Raw genomic sequence first — 15,782 nt, forward strand, 5'->3', positions numbered from 1 at the left:
AACTAAATGTTATAAATCAACGATTGCAACCTTTTTCACAAAATCCGCCAAGACCTATCCATGCGGTGTAAGTAAGTTTTTGGTGACCTACAGTAAGACATAGTCCTACGGCAATAAAAATATTATTGTTCGAAACATTCTATGATCGCAAACTTTTTTTTCATGAACACACTTAGGGCAATATTTTTTCGTCATTTAAAGTAATGCGGAAACTGACTGATATTTAAGCATACTTTTGGAAGTAAAATATTTTGTGTTGCCAAAAACGGATACTTTTGTTGCCAAATTCGAACCATGCCAAATTCGAAATCCCACTGTAGTGGGATTCAATCGGAAAAAGTTTTTTCTTTTCTTTAATTTCAGATTTCGATTGTCATTTTAATAAATAAATAATAATAAATAATAAATAAATAAATAAATAAATAAATTTTCTTCACTTGCTGTAACTCGCAATTAGACAAGAAAAGCAAAAAGCGAAGAAAAGCAGTTAATTTAAGCATTTAGATATAGTGGTGTATAGGATTTAATATACTAATGGATTGATTTTTCCAGATAAACTTATATAAATTGCAAACAATTTTTGCGCATCAATAGATGCTGTTTCCAATCAATAAATACTAGAGCTTAGAAATTTTATATAAAAATAGGAGCAAAACATTGTACGGTAGTAATTTTGTACGATTTGTTTTCGTTAGTGACACTTTAAAAGACAGAAATCTTATGTCATGCATCATATTTCAATAAATAAATCGAATTGACAAGCACTGGAAATCACATCGATCATATTTCCCATTCTCAAGCATGTTTATGGTACAGCTTTTGCACTATTCGACCTCATCTTGTTTTCCTAACCCTCTAACGGGATACATTGTACAAACGATGCGATCAAGCTAATGACTATCTTTTCATGAAAGTACATTCAAAAGAAGCTTAAGTTTTGATTTTCATGCAAAAATAATTATCTGAAGGAGCGTCAGCTAAGAAATATTTCCATTTCTCTTTTTTTGTATCTAATGCTCTATTCAGTTATTTTTTCTAATTCAGATATATTGCAAAATTGAAGCCAAGCAAACTAATAGTAAAATTTTGAGATCAACCATTTTGTTGTAGATAACCTTTTTCTTCAAAATCGAAATATAATAATAATTTTTCTGAACTCTTGTTTTCCAAAGATGCTAACTTTTGAACGCATGGTATTAATATCAAAATATCAAAAAATCTGCTATGAACACATATTTCATATTGTCAATTCAAAACAAGTTTCGTATGTGGCTCTAAGGCCTGAATGTTAAGGCTGTCGATATATATATATTCATTCAAGTCTGCAAAAATTATCTTTTGAGTTTACATTATGTTTCTATAAATCACGTAAATGTTATAAAACTAAATAATATGTTCATCAAGTAACATAAATGACGCTTACAAGTATTACTGCACCCAAGGAAAGAAAATATAATTATTTTACGCAATACGTTGTGAATTTGACTGGCAAATAAGGATTTTGAGGAATACAGAACGGATATTTCAAAATATAGTCAAGTTAAATAGAGATGTTCCTGAGAAATTAAATAGTGATTATTGTGGCAGTAGAAAGGCTAGGTCACGCCGCTAGGTGGATTAATTCGGGTTTTTTTATTTAGAGTGGTTTTAACCCAAAGGATCATTCACCATGCGAATAGTTGTTGAGCATCTTACGATATGGTAAACAGTCGAAGCCGCAACATTTTCGCTTTTTAAATGTTGTGCCGTATATTTTTGCCAAGATTTCTGTGCAGCTCGTAGTGTAGTGTACAACGAAGTGAACGCGCTCCCACAACGCGCACAACGCGCTCCCCAAGTGCTTCTTGTTTTAACGCCATTTTAAGCAAAACTAGGCAAGCATAAACAAAACAAAAAATATTGGCAAAAAGAGACGAGAGAGAGCTAATACATATACATACTCTCATTTCTCTCTGAGCTCGTTTGTTGTTGAGCATAGGGGCCTCGGAAGAATTCCAGTTGTTAACATAGTACCGTCTGTCGGGGTAAGACTGTGCCAAAAAAGGTTATGCTTTGGTTCATCAGCTTATTATACACACAATTTTAAGAAATCTGGTGGATTCAAAGCAATGATACACTCCTATGTTAAGTTAACAGCTGCTACAAAGACGGTTTAGTTGCAATTAACTCTAGTTACACAGTTCAACAGCTCACACTAGTCAAGAAATCGATTCAAATTTTCTTGAAGAATCGTGCAATCTTTCAAAAAATGTACTGGTTTGAATATTTTAACGTCATCAGAATGAGTATATTTGCTAATCCATTATGACGAACAACAGAGCCTCAAATGACTCCCTTGGGGTACTCCTGAACTCGTTGCAAACAATCTAGAAAATGTGTTGTGTAGTCTAACAGACCGCAAGCGGTTAGTTGAAAACGAATTTATTCATAGTAATGTCCCAGCACCTGATGTTCAAAAATTCAAACGAGAAATCGGGTTAGTGAAGACCTACAAAGCCTCCTAGTAAAGACCGCCTACCGGCAGAGCTTTAGAAATATGGCCGGGAAACGCTGGCAACAGCTCTACACTGGGTTATTTACAAGATTTGAAAGGAAAACAAGTTACCGAAGGAATGGGTGGAAGGAGTGGTTTGTCCCGTCCCGACAAAAAGGGTGATGCTCGACTGCTGCAACTATCGCGCCATAATAGTGGTAAACATCGCCTACTAGCCCAGATCATGATACGTTGACTGTCACCGATAGCAATGACTTTCGTACGAAATTACCGATCTGGCTTCATGGGGCTCGCGCAACTGCGATTTGGATTTTTAGTACCGGACAGGTCTTGCAGAATTGTCTGGAACATAACACGCCCACGCATCACATCTCTATTGATTTCAAAGCAGCATACGATTCAGTCGATCGAGACCAGCTATGGCAGATAATGCACAAACACGGTTTTCCGGATAAACTGACGCGACTGATCAGGGCCACACTGGATCGGGTGATGTGTTTCGTGCGCATCTCGGGGACACTCTCAAGCCCATTCGAGACGCGGCGAGAGTTGAGACAAGGTGGGGGCTTAACCTGCATGTTGCTCAACATCGCTTTTGAGCGGGCATCAAACCAAGGGCACTATTTTCACCAAGGGTAGCCAATTCCTAGGCTTTTCATATGACTTGGATATTATAGCCATTAACTTTGTAACAGCGGAGGCAATCTACGCCAGACAGAAAGCGAAGTCTAGGAGGATTAGGTTGAAAATAAATGCGTCGAAGACCAAATACATGAAAGGAAGAACCTCAAAGGAAAGCTCTAGACTGCTGACGACGACGACGACGACGACGAAATTTCTACAAAAAATATAGGATTTTTTACTGTTATTTATTTGGGTTATTAAATCATACGCCCAACAGTAACAATCATTTTCACGTTTAATGACTTATGTAATGTTTTGAAGTCCAATACTTTCAGTCACGTTATTGCACCATTTTAAAGTTTGCATATTCCCCAAATCCGAAGCTCTGACAGTAAACGCTTACTATTGATAATTTATATTCTTAAATATTTTCACACCTTCACGGTTGAGAAAACGGCTTTGATAAATACCGGGTGTAAAGATTTCTTTAACAAGTTTTTTTTCTGCTAACATTTCTCATGTTTGGGTTACACATGCATGGTGAGATGTCCTTTGGCGCCTTCCACCAATGCGTCATCTGATGCATACAATCTGAATAGAAAGGTGCAGTTTTTCTTTGACAACGACGACAGCGTGAGATTTTGTGTGACTAGTGTGAGCAATGAACGATGAAAAGTAGAACTGATTGCTTGCTGGCGTCATAAATTCGATTGAAAGTCCCTGGTACGACTTCCCGTCCGTTCTGTTCTGTTCTGTCTATCTGAGAGATGTGGTAAACACGGATGGTGTGAGATTGTGGTTGACTAGCGGTGTACACATGTGCGAGTGATGCGCTTCATCGGTAACCGATCAAGGGTAGCCTCAAAGGTTTTCAAGTGCTCGATTGATGTTTATAGGGATTAATAGTCTCTCTCTCCCACTATCGTCTGTGGTCGACGGTGTTCGAGTGTTCCACTCTCAGGTGCTAAAGAAGGTGTTTCTATTTCTATGCATTCGAACATCAGCAGCACAACTGATTCGTCACTAAGAATAATAATAAATAGAGATGTGAAAGCGTTCTAAACTTCGAACACATTGTATTCTTTATAGAGGCACTCGCGTGCGAGTGCACAAATAAACCCGGAATAATCCAACCGGAGGATGAAAATGCACAAACTTTTCCATGATCATGAATAAAAGATAACTTTTTGGCAGAGTTGTAGCTGAACGGTTTAATAAAAAATCAAATTAAATCTGTTGGCCAACTGCCCGCCAAATCGATCGTTGTTTTAAAAGTTCAGCAAAAATCCCCAACTCCAGCAAATGACACCAAGTAGATAAGATTACTGGAGGGCGAAATGTTGGAACAAGCCAAAACTGCATTTGAAAACGATAGCATGAAGTGACATCCGATTTTGGGTGCCGGTTTGATGCATCACTACCGACAAATTCAAGTTCGACAAAATGACCGAACAAGCACCGTGCGGCAACCGGCAACATGTACGGTGCACATCAAGGGTACTGATTCATCATTATCCCTCCTTATCGCTGCTTATCGACGCCCGGACAGGAACCGAACGATTCCCGTGCGATGACGATTGATATTGATGAAGTTGTCGGCTGGCGCAGTAATAATAATAATAACCGGTTCGGCAGTATCTTCACCGTTAGTACCTTTCCCGGGGCGGAGGAATTTAATTAGTTTATTAAATTCTTGTTGCTGGTTCTTTCTGCCCTCTCCGCCGCAAGCAGGCGGCGGCGACGGTTGGCGACACAGATCGGTCGGCGGTAGTGGACAGTAAGTGGAGGGTACAAGTTGCGCACCTCCAGCAGTGGTTATCAGTGGTATGTCATCTTTCATTACACATGTGAAACTTTTTCGGGGTTGGTTCATGTCTCATTCTTCATCGTTCAAGTTTTCTTTTTTTTTTTGGGTGGTACACACATAACTATAAATGGTAGCGAATGGTACAAGGAGATAGAGCGACAGTGTGTGCCGGAAAAGAGAAAAGCGGGACATATACGGCCGGAGACGGACAGAACACTAATTAGTCCCTGTCACAAATCGTTTGGAATGAGCGAACAGATATAGATGACCGTTAGGGTGTCTCCGTTTCGGTGTAGAATTGCTGTCAGTTATATTTATATTCAGGGAGGATGTTGTCAAAAAACATATTTTTGCACAAAGCCAGAGTTGCGAAATTCTCCCGGCCTTAGTTCTGTGTGGAAAAAGCCTCAGGCTCCGATAATCCAATTATTTTATCCGGTGATAGAGCATAAAATCAATCACAGTAATTAGCCCCACCTATCAAGAATGACGTCTATAAGTACATATTCATACCTCGTTCTGCGAGTCGTCTCGGAAAAGAATGACTAAGTTTTCTTGTGTCCATTTGGCAAACACTCAAACAAGACACCCTAGAGTTCGGGGAAAAACAAGCTTTTGTGGCCACAGTGCGGAGATCTTGTTTGTGCAGTGTGTCGTTCATGTTCGGTTTCCAGTTATAGGTTATATATTTTTATCGATCGCCACACAACAATGCTTGAAGCAATTTCAAACATTTAATATTTCTTCTGTTTGTCTTCTCTCTTTGTGTGTTTTTCGCAGGTAAGCAGCAGCGCTGAGATTCATACTACTCCAGGCGATGGACGAATCTCCGGTCACATAACTCGGAACAAACCCAGCCACACACACACACACACACACACACACACACACACCAGGGCACATACATTCGCATCCGATTGAAGGTTGCTATGGCTGTGGCTTTGCGGCACCAGGTAGGACTTGTTTTTGCACAACCTGGGGATGCTGACTGGGTGGTTGGTGGTGTCCTTGCCTTGGTGATTGTTAATACTGGAGTGGAGGGCCCGGGGATGAGCGGGTTTGGTGCGAAAACAAGATGTTAGTCATATTTATGAGAAATGTGAGAAAACTTTGCTTTTTGTTGTCTACGATATAGCAGCAGGCATTGTTGGGATACGTTATGAAAAACGCCACCTATGGCGTTAGAGGGTTTACTCCTCCGAGTTTATACACGATTAGTAATCTAAAGAAAAAGATAAGCCGGATTATCTTAATCGCTTAGGGTTCACGGAAAGCGGCTAATCTAGAATTACCTGTCTAGTGGAGACTACTGACTGTGGAGGCAACAAGATTTTTCACGAGCGGGATGAGGTTTGGCGAATATTAATTTTGACATGAAAATTATGCAACCGCTAACCAACTGGGTCGCAAGAAGCGTGCATCTCAACCGAGCCGGTCATATCTATTATGTATCGGAACGTCCTAGCGTTTCAAGTTGACTTTCACACATGAATAATTAAGCGGTTTCTAAAGAAAGTTATACGGGACCTGAAGGTTCACTCGTGGATGGCTGGCTTGAGGTGACTTGAGGAAAGCGGAGCTCGAGTCACTTGAAACAAGTGACAGCTGTGTGACGGCCACCCCGGTTGCGGACTTTATAAAACCAGTCCAGTACTTAGTTTATTCTCATCTATTAAAGCGTACTCACACAGTACAGGGGGTTGTTGCTTAATGGCAGTCAGGCGGTGGTTCGTAGTATGAAACCCCTAAACCGAAATGCCATTGGGCGGCTTTGTTGTGTGTTCTCTTCCTTGTACGGTATGTGAATGTGAATAATTCACTCACTAGCGATTTGAATAGAGTGCGACACAAGGATCGTATCAGCCGGGAACCCAGGGATGGGGACGAGTGTCGCTGGTAATTTTTTTTCTTTGATTGAAAACTCAGTAAGCAATAGAAAGGTTTTGACTTCAAAGAAGTCGGTTTCCTGGAGCGATTTATCAGAATGCTATTGTCTTAATAGTGTTTAATTAGGACATTCTCTATACAACGGAATGCTGGTTCTTTTTTGACAGAAAAATATTCTTGACCTTTGAAGATTCTATTTTAAGAACACATGCAATTTTCAGTTTCTGTGGAAACAGCTGAGGTTAGTTTTTTTCTGAGTAGCTTGTATCTACACAAGAAACTCATCAATACATATAAATAAATGATGTGCTTCATGGATTATTCTGATTGAAGCGTGTATTAACATACTATTTTTATCGACTACAACTGTCTTATAACGCCGTACCATGTTGATCCAATGTTTGCCTGTAATGATGCCACTTCTAGGCTGGTATCCGTATCACCGTTGTGGCTCGACGTTCCTCACAATCACAATTGAGTAGAAGATTTGTGCTATATGTTATTTTTCTATGTTAGGGTAAACGCACCAATAGTGGTGGTAGTACCAGTAGTGGTGGAAACTTGAATTATTCCATTATTGTTGCATATTTTGGTACAAGTTTGGTAAGTATCGAACTACCAGTAACAGTATTATTTGATAAGTATCTAACTTGTACCAAAATCTGCAAAAATAATGGAATAATTTGAGTTTCCACCACTACTGGTACTATCACCACTATTGGTGCGTTTACCCTATTATTCTAATTTACTAATGACGTTGCGATACTGGCGGTACTGAATCGGAATTAACCCTTTTTCGCGATACTTGACAATTTTGAATCGATGCGTGCTATTCGATACTTTCTAATGTCAAAATCGAAAACTATTGAAACCTAGCTGACAATTTAACTTACTTAACGGTACCCAAGTAACAATTCCAAGTTTTATTACGTTCGTATAATGACCAATTTCATAAAACCGCTAATAGAGCACATAGTCTCCACCAGAACTTTCTGATGACAGCTATAAAACTGCTTTCTGACCAAGCATCCCACTCCTCCTGTTTTCAAAACCTCTATAAGAATCAGGTAACTGATTGAGCTTTCGCTACTTGACAATCACCGCCATAATTTAATAAAGCTTTTCGCTACTCGCTCTGGTAAAAGTTAAATCAGTTCAGCAGCCTTTATCAACTAGAAAATACATCCGTGAGCAGAAAAGTTAAAGTTTTACTATCAGATCATTCTGAACAGTGAATTTTGAGCAGTCTTAGTTTGTTTGCAGCATGTGCGCATTAAATTTTATCGTGCATATTGATATGATAGGTGGATAAAATCAACGCGCCACGTTTCTCAGAGATGGCCAAACCGATTTATGCACTATTAGTCTCATTTTGTAGGTAATATAGCCTCATAGATCGCTATTGATTTGTTTTTTGATTGGATGTTTACTTTGAAAGTTATGAGCAGTCGTGTACAGCATAATAAAATTTACAATTATTTAAAACGATTTTAACCAGATAATTAAGCGGATTTCAATTATCTTAGTCTCAAACGAGAGGCCTTACCATTGTGCGCATATCTGCTAAATTTTATTAGAATTGGCCTTACCAGTTAAAAGTTATTTGATAAAACATTGATGAAATTATTTAAGCAAATTTTACTTTAGAAAAAAACGCGATCATGTGCTCTAGCGTGAAAATGCTCAATTTTCCAGGTGGTGTGTCTTTGTAAAAGTTTATTAAAAAATATTGCGCAACTTTTCACACTATTAGGGTGACCGTAAATCTACCTATTAGGGTGATACAAATTTTTGTTTTTTGAAATGCGTTTAAAAAGTACAGTGTCTCCACAAAAGTTGTAGAACACAGTAAAATAAGCAATTTTGCTGTACATAGTAACTATCCATCTCTTACTGGTTGCGAAGTGTAACGATTTTTTTAAAAATGCAGCGAAAATTGAAAAATTGAGGTATCGAAAAGCGGCTACGTCACAATTTAAATAATTAATTTTTATACGTCAAAAAAAATTCAGTCAAATTGATCCTCTGGAACTGAGACACACGCACCGTTGCTGAAAACGTATGGTTTCGAGGAGAGCGCGTTTAATCTATTGTACAGCATTACACTTCCCTTCAAGTGATCCCACAGTTTTACTGTAAATTCTCAACGAGACCACGTACCGAAAAATACTTTGGACTCAACATTTCTGAAGATAAAAGGCAAAACAAACAAGTTTTTCGACTTTCCAGTGAGGGTCCCCATTAAATATCAATCCTGCCCAAGAACTTTGCACACGATTTTTTGATTGCTTTCAAATTTTCTACAAATTTAGCAGTATATTACATACACATGCATATGTGTTGATGATAACTACCATTACTGCCCATAAATGCATAACAGTCCCATGTAATTTTCACCACTTTTGAGATAAGCCTTAAATTGTTCATGCTTTCAATATTTCAAACAGTGATGTTATGTTTGTTTCCAAAATTTTGAATAAAATATCAAACTATATCAGTCACAAGTTAGAAATAAACGCATAACAGTCTCAGTAGTGAAAATATAACAATAAACATCTGCTTTTTAGAAATGCTTGGACCGATTTGACTGCAATAACTAACAAACGCAAAGTTTTGTGGCCTAGAAGAATTTTATTGAACATAATTTAGATCGGATCTGCGGTTCCGAAGATGTGTCCGGAACAAGGTCAGGAATATATGAAACTTGAACATAGAAGCACCTTGAATCATAACACTGAACACTGATCAATAACACTTGAATCAAAAACCGTATATTGGTAATAAATCAGCATCTCTAGTGCCAAACCGCTGTATATAAGCAAACTTAATGCTTATAAACCTTATATTAACATGATTAATGCATAGAAGCATTAACGAAAATTAACATTAAAGATAGCATTATTTACGCATATAATGTTACAATATATTGCATACAAGCATTTAGACAAATGCATTAAAACAAGCAGTGTTAATGATGGGCGTGTATCTAACTTCTTATTTTGCTTTTATGCAGCCATTATTGCTGCCCTCTTCCACTTAACAGATGCTGTCTTTTTCTACTCCATTAGTTTTGCAGGGCAGGTAGCTATGATTAAGAAAATTATGTATATTAATGCATTTTTTTATATTTTATTTTTATAAAAAATAACGGTAATAAAGAACAGCGTCGTGTTAAAATGTCTGACATTTAGTAAAAATATGAAAGACAAGTCAAACCATTACAAACACATTCTGCGAGAACAGTTTTTCACTAAAAATATCCATTCCGTCCGGTATGTCTATTCCCCCAATGTTGCTTACTTCATCCTCATTGTTTTTGTCATCCAGTAATGGTGCTTTTCCTCGCAGTTTTCCTTCGCCATCCATGCCAAAAAGTAAATTTGATTGGTGTTGGTAAATGAAGAGTTCCATCCCGCATCGACTTGAGATTTAATGAAGTTCAGCGCCTTAAGTAGAGGTTGGATTGTTGGTTCACGGAGGTTTGACTGTTGTATTTGTTTGAACATATCAGTAAATGCGGAGACTTTTCTCGTCGATCCTTCTAAAATGGTTTTCACCTAGGTTTTCACTATCGTTTTACAAAGTGTCTAAAATTGAAAGTAAAACATGTGTAACTATCAAACCGCTTTAAGTTTGATATTTTCTTACCTCAGAATAGTTCGTAAATTCCTTTGCTTTCCTTCGTCAATCACAGAAATCGTTTAGGTACGACTATTTTCCACCCACTAACCTAACCAGCCGTAGTTGAGATAGCAAAGGCACGATGGAATGTTGCAGAGGGAAGGAAACCCCCGAGTTCGAGTCTTGGCAAAGGTAACTTTCATTAAATTATATTCACTATTATTTGAAAAAAAAAGGTTTGGTTCATACACAACGATAATCTGTTAAATTGCTATTTTCCACAACAAGCGATTGTCGATAATGCAGGCTAAGTAAAGTGACGTTTGGATAAAGCTTCAAATAAACATTAGTAATGCTTATTAAAAGGATGCACTACAGCATTTTATGAGTTCGCTATTTCGCCTGAACTGAACCGATCGGAGTGAAAATTTGCATGTAGGGGTTTTTGGAACCAGGGAAGGTTCTTATGATAGTTAAAAATCCCTCCCCCCCCACTAAGAGGGGGGGGGGGCTCCCATACAAATCTATACCTATAAAAATGGATTTCTGTCTGTCTGCCCGAATGTTCCTTATAGAATTGAAAACTACTGAACCGATCGGCGTGAAAATTTGCATATAGGGGTTTTTGGGACCAGGTTCTTATGATGGTTAGAAACGCCTCCCCTTATCGAGAGGGGGGGCTCCCATACAAATGAAACACCAATTTCTCGAGAACTATTCAAGCAAATGGTACAAAATTTGACATATGGGTGTTATTGGAGACAAGAATTTTTCTATGGTAAATTGAGACCCCTTTCCACTTTAGGAAGGGGGGCTCCCATAAAAATGAAATACAATTTTTTTCATAACTCGAGAAGTAATCAGGCAATTGGAACCAAATTTAGCATGTGGGTGTTTTTGTAGGCATTTTTTCTATAGTGAATTGAGACCCCTCCCCTATTTAGGAGGGGAATAATGACCCCTCTCCATTTTAAGAGGGGGGGGGGGGTTTCCATACAAATGAAATACAAATTTCCTCATAACTCGAGAACTAAGCAAGCAAATGGAACCAAATTTGGCATGTGAGGGGTTTCGGAGGCGGGATTTTTTTTATTCTGGTTTGATTTCTCTCACCCCTGTAGTAGGGGGATAAGGACTCTCATACAAATAAAACAGAAATTTTTGCGTAACTCAAAAACTAATCGAACTCTAGAAATTTTAGACTCTTTCATAAAACATTAATCAATAACAAGATCACCAGGAACTATCAATAGTAACATTAGATGATTCAGGGCAAGACGGACACAGGCCGCGAGTGTTGCCGGCGACCTGCCGTCGCAAGCGCCGGCTACTGCGGTGAGGGCAGCCCCTCGTAGAGAGCAGTTCTATCAAGGTTTATTTATTTTCCTAGATCTACTGTCCTCTATTACTTTCCTTCAGTTGGGCCACCCCTGCGAAATGGTACTTTCTACGAAAAGATTTTCCGTGAAATGGTACATCCCGCGTAAGGTTTTTCGCGAAATGGTATTCTGCGAAACTCTATATTCCGCGTTATGGTCAATCGAGAATTGGTGTTTCGCAAAATGGTATTCGGCGAAATGGTTTGTGATGATGGCGAATATTTAAATGCTATCCACTTTATTTTATCAGGCTAAGCAATGCACAATGGGCAAAAACGAGCTCGAAATCCCAAGAATTAGAAGCCGCTGGTTTGGTATCTTACAAAATACCTATTCTTATGTAAAAAAATGCAGGAAATCGATTGGTGATGATTTCATCCTGCGCAGACTTGGGGAAGTGGTCCATTTTACCCTATTTTACCCAAAAATCATGTTTAAAGCTAATTAAGCAGTATTTAATTAGCTTTTATCGTAATTTTTGGGTAAAATAGGGCAAAATGGACCACTTCCCGAAGTCTGAGCAGGATGAAACTATAACCAATCGATTTCGTGCATTTTTTTACATAAGAATAGGTATCTTGTAAGATTCCAAACCAGCGGCTTCTAATTCTTGGGATTACGAGCTTGTTTTTGCCCATTGTGCAATTGGGGAATTGTTTTCTACTTTACTGTGAGGAAAATTTGTATATTAAAACACCCATGAACTCCTCAAAAACTTGCAAAACTCGAGATTGTGACAAAGGTCATCCGAGATTCAGGATTTCTGTACAACACAGTTTAATTTGTGGCAACACGAAGTTTGTCGGGTCAGCTAGTTGTAAATATTAGTATTAAATACAATGTTTTGAATGCAAAAAACCCGATTCGATTGACCTTTCGTGTTATTGAGAAACAAATATTTGAAATGAGGCAACAACCATGGTGTAAAAGGTACTATGCCCCCTTAAAGTTCAAAATTTCATCATAAATAAATTAGGAAATCATATGCAATTGATGTAAAATGAAAATTGATAGTAAAAGCAACTTTTACCTAGGGGCGAAGATTGGTGAGGGGGCGAAGCATTCATAAGATTTGTTTTATGTTCAGCTTCAGATGTACAATTGAGAAGATTTGGTTTAGACTAATTTTAAAAGCGGTATTTTAATGGTGTAAAATACCAGCACGCCGATTATCTGACCGGCGCACAGTACTAGCCGCCAGGGCATGTGGCTCGCTGGTACTAATGTACCTTTGAGTTCGTGCTGATTTTCGTTCCTATAAAATTCCCTTTGTCATTTTTGGTGGTGAATGCCTTCAAAAAATGGTTTGCGGAAGGTCGTCTAGCATCTAAGAATACTCATTTCACAATGAGTAACCGCAATAAGTAATCTGGCCTCGGATATTTCTGGTTTTAAAAGAGTCGTAATAATAATAATAATTATGAATTCATCATTTATCATTCATTGACAATCTAAGATGGTAATAAAGTTATATGGTCATAATAAAAGTTTTTAAAACAATTTAATCTTCTCGATTTTTTTGTCAGCGGGTAACTTTTCTCGGTTTATAATAAAATAGCCTATTCAACAATATTCCTACCGTTACGTCATGAAAGCTTCTTTCGCTACGGTTGATTCGAATCAACAATTATTAGTCAACATCTCGGATCGCGATTGGTTTTATGATTGCAAAGACTCCGTTTATACATATTACCACAGTACTAATTACGTTTGCCAGATAATTACGTCCTTCGGGGGCTTATTGATTTCTACTTCGTTGGCAATAGAACCGATCCATCGCACAATGAAAACAAATTATTTCCCTAATTACTAATCATCGTTCCATATTGGTTGTTTTAATGTGCTTCAACCGGGGCTCCATTCGATCACCGATGGCTTTATGAAATAGATGAATAATCATCATTCATCATTATTGCTGCTGCTACTGGAATCTCACATAATGCAGTGGCTTGCCTAACTATGCCAATCCTAGTACCTAGAGTACTCAACGCGGCCCATATATTTGAATATGACTCCTCCGTTCCCTTGCTATCTATTACCATCTTCAGTTCTTTTTTTTTTTTATTTTGTTCACTTTTCTATGTACCTCGCTCCACTCTCTTCATTATTCATTGAAATTCTTTCGTTGGCTTGTCAGATGTTTGCAAGGCCGCACTGTTGTCATAGTTCGTAATTATTCTGCCGGCCCGTCCTGGCTGCCTTGCTTGCATGCCTTCCCGTGCACGCCAAGCAACTGTTAGCGACAATCCTCTGCCGCCGCCGCCAATCTAGTGCGGCTGCGGCTCGATTCGCTTCAACTCAAGTCAAACTTATATATCGCTCTCTATGACTCGGGCAGAGTCAATTCATATCATGTCAGTCGATAGACAACTTTAGAGTAGGGTGGCTAAATTTATAACGATTTAATAGTCATTATTACTGTGTCGCAGAGTGTATCGGATACTTTCCCCAGCCCCTGCTAGTAAATTGTAGGATCTGTGGAAAACTGGCGTTTGTTTGTGTTATTTTCGAATCCGGGCGCCCTACAAGCGCGGAAAATCTCATATATATACTACACAGGTCACCATCTATCCATCTTTCCATCCATCCAACAATCCAATCCAATCCAGTACGGTTCGAGCAGTACAGAAACTGGCTTTATTCGGCCGTCGGCCGCAAGGAATGAACGGAACGCGACGACGACGACCGGTGGCCTGGCGTGACGACGGTGGTGTACTGGTGGCAGCCGGGGATGACAGCTATGGCCTCCAGCATGATTCCTACGAGCAGCACACAGTCCCACAGTCGCTTCCTTTCTAACTCGGGCTCGGGCTGTCCTCTTTGTCTGTTTCTTTCCGTTTTTACCTTCGCCCCTTGCTTCGTTGTACTATTATAGTATAATGACGATGATTTCTTTCTATGATTTCTATTCAACATCACAGGGCTCTTCGGACCGTGGTGGTTGGAAATATCTCTCGATGACGGCGCTGCGCTGCAACCAACCGGGCGCGGCATCCACGGGCCGGCTCCGATTGGCGGATTCGATTTTGCGCGCAGGGAGGAAAAGCGTGACTTTTGTGACGATTTGTGGCTCGTCGTTCTAATTTCTATTATTGACTGACTGGCCTCCTCCCGTCGTCGTCGTCGTGTTTCCTCCGGTGTTCCTTTCTTCGCGGGTGTCTGCAAAATCAGTATTGCTGGGCAACCTTCTTATGTTTGTGCGAAACTGAACTGACCTGACGATCGCTTTTGGCCTGATTTCCCTCGATAGGAAGATTGCAGAGTGGAGAAAGATTATAAATAGCAATCACGTTGCTTTTTAACTCGAATCTTGCAAATAAGAACGAGAGAAAAAACACAGATAATGGCATAGGTTATGTACAAAATATTTGTGTCAAACGAGCTGGCTTTTGCTGGTAGATTGATTCATTTGAAAAATTAAATCAAGACATTACTTCCCCTGGTTAGTGGGCTGGATGCTGTGAAAATTTGGCGCCTCATCTGGTTTAGCTCTTTATGTTTCGAACCCAACACGAAACGTGTAGTCTGACTCAACTTCAAAACCGTTGCATAAAACAAACGGCTCGTACCACAGACGAGAACGATTTTTTTACTGCAGTTACGTAGACGGAAGAAAAAAAACAATTAACTTTCAAAGACTATAAACGTGAGTCCATTTTTATTTATCCTAGTTACTAGCGCATTCCAAACAAGCCGGTTTGCCTTCTCTAATTGGGATGTTAACCATCATCACTCGGGGCGCAAAGGCAATTAAAGTGTGCAGTTTGGTGGAAGTATGGCAAAACTACCTGCCTGGATGAAACCTTACCTTCACCGCTGTTCACCTCCCAGTACCAGCCAGTCGGGTTATGCCAATCCATCATAACGCTACTCCCACCATTTCGACACTCGCGAACACGCTGGTAAACATATTTACAGTCAATTAAGTAAGCGCGACTGCATAAATAATCTATAATAATATCACATCAAG

The 15,782-nt window shown here is 39.1% G+C and overlaps 1 protein-coding gene across 1 annotated transcript in view; it reads left to right on the top strand.

Annotated features, from left to right (window-relative positions):
* The window catches only part of LOC128733462 (uncharacterized), a 255,703-nt gene that overhangs the window by 103,082 nt on the left and 136,839 nt on the right, over nt 1-15,782 (top strand). The gene's annotated exons all lie outside the window — the stretch shown is intronic.

The sequence above is a fragment of the Sabethes cyaneus genome, chromosome 2 (genome assembly GCF_943734655.1).
Source record: "Sabethes cyaneus chromosome 2, idSabCyanKW18_F2, whole genome shotgun sequence".
In the NCBI taxonomy this organism is placed as follows: Eukaryota; Metazoa; Arthropoda; class Insecta; order Diptera; family Culicidae; genus Sabethes; species Sabethes cyaneus.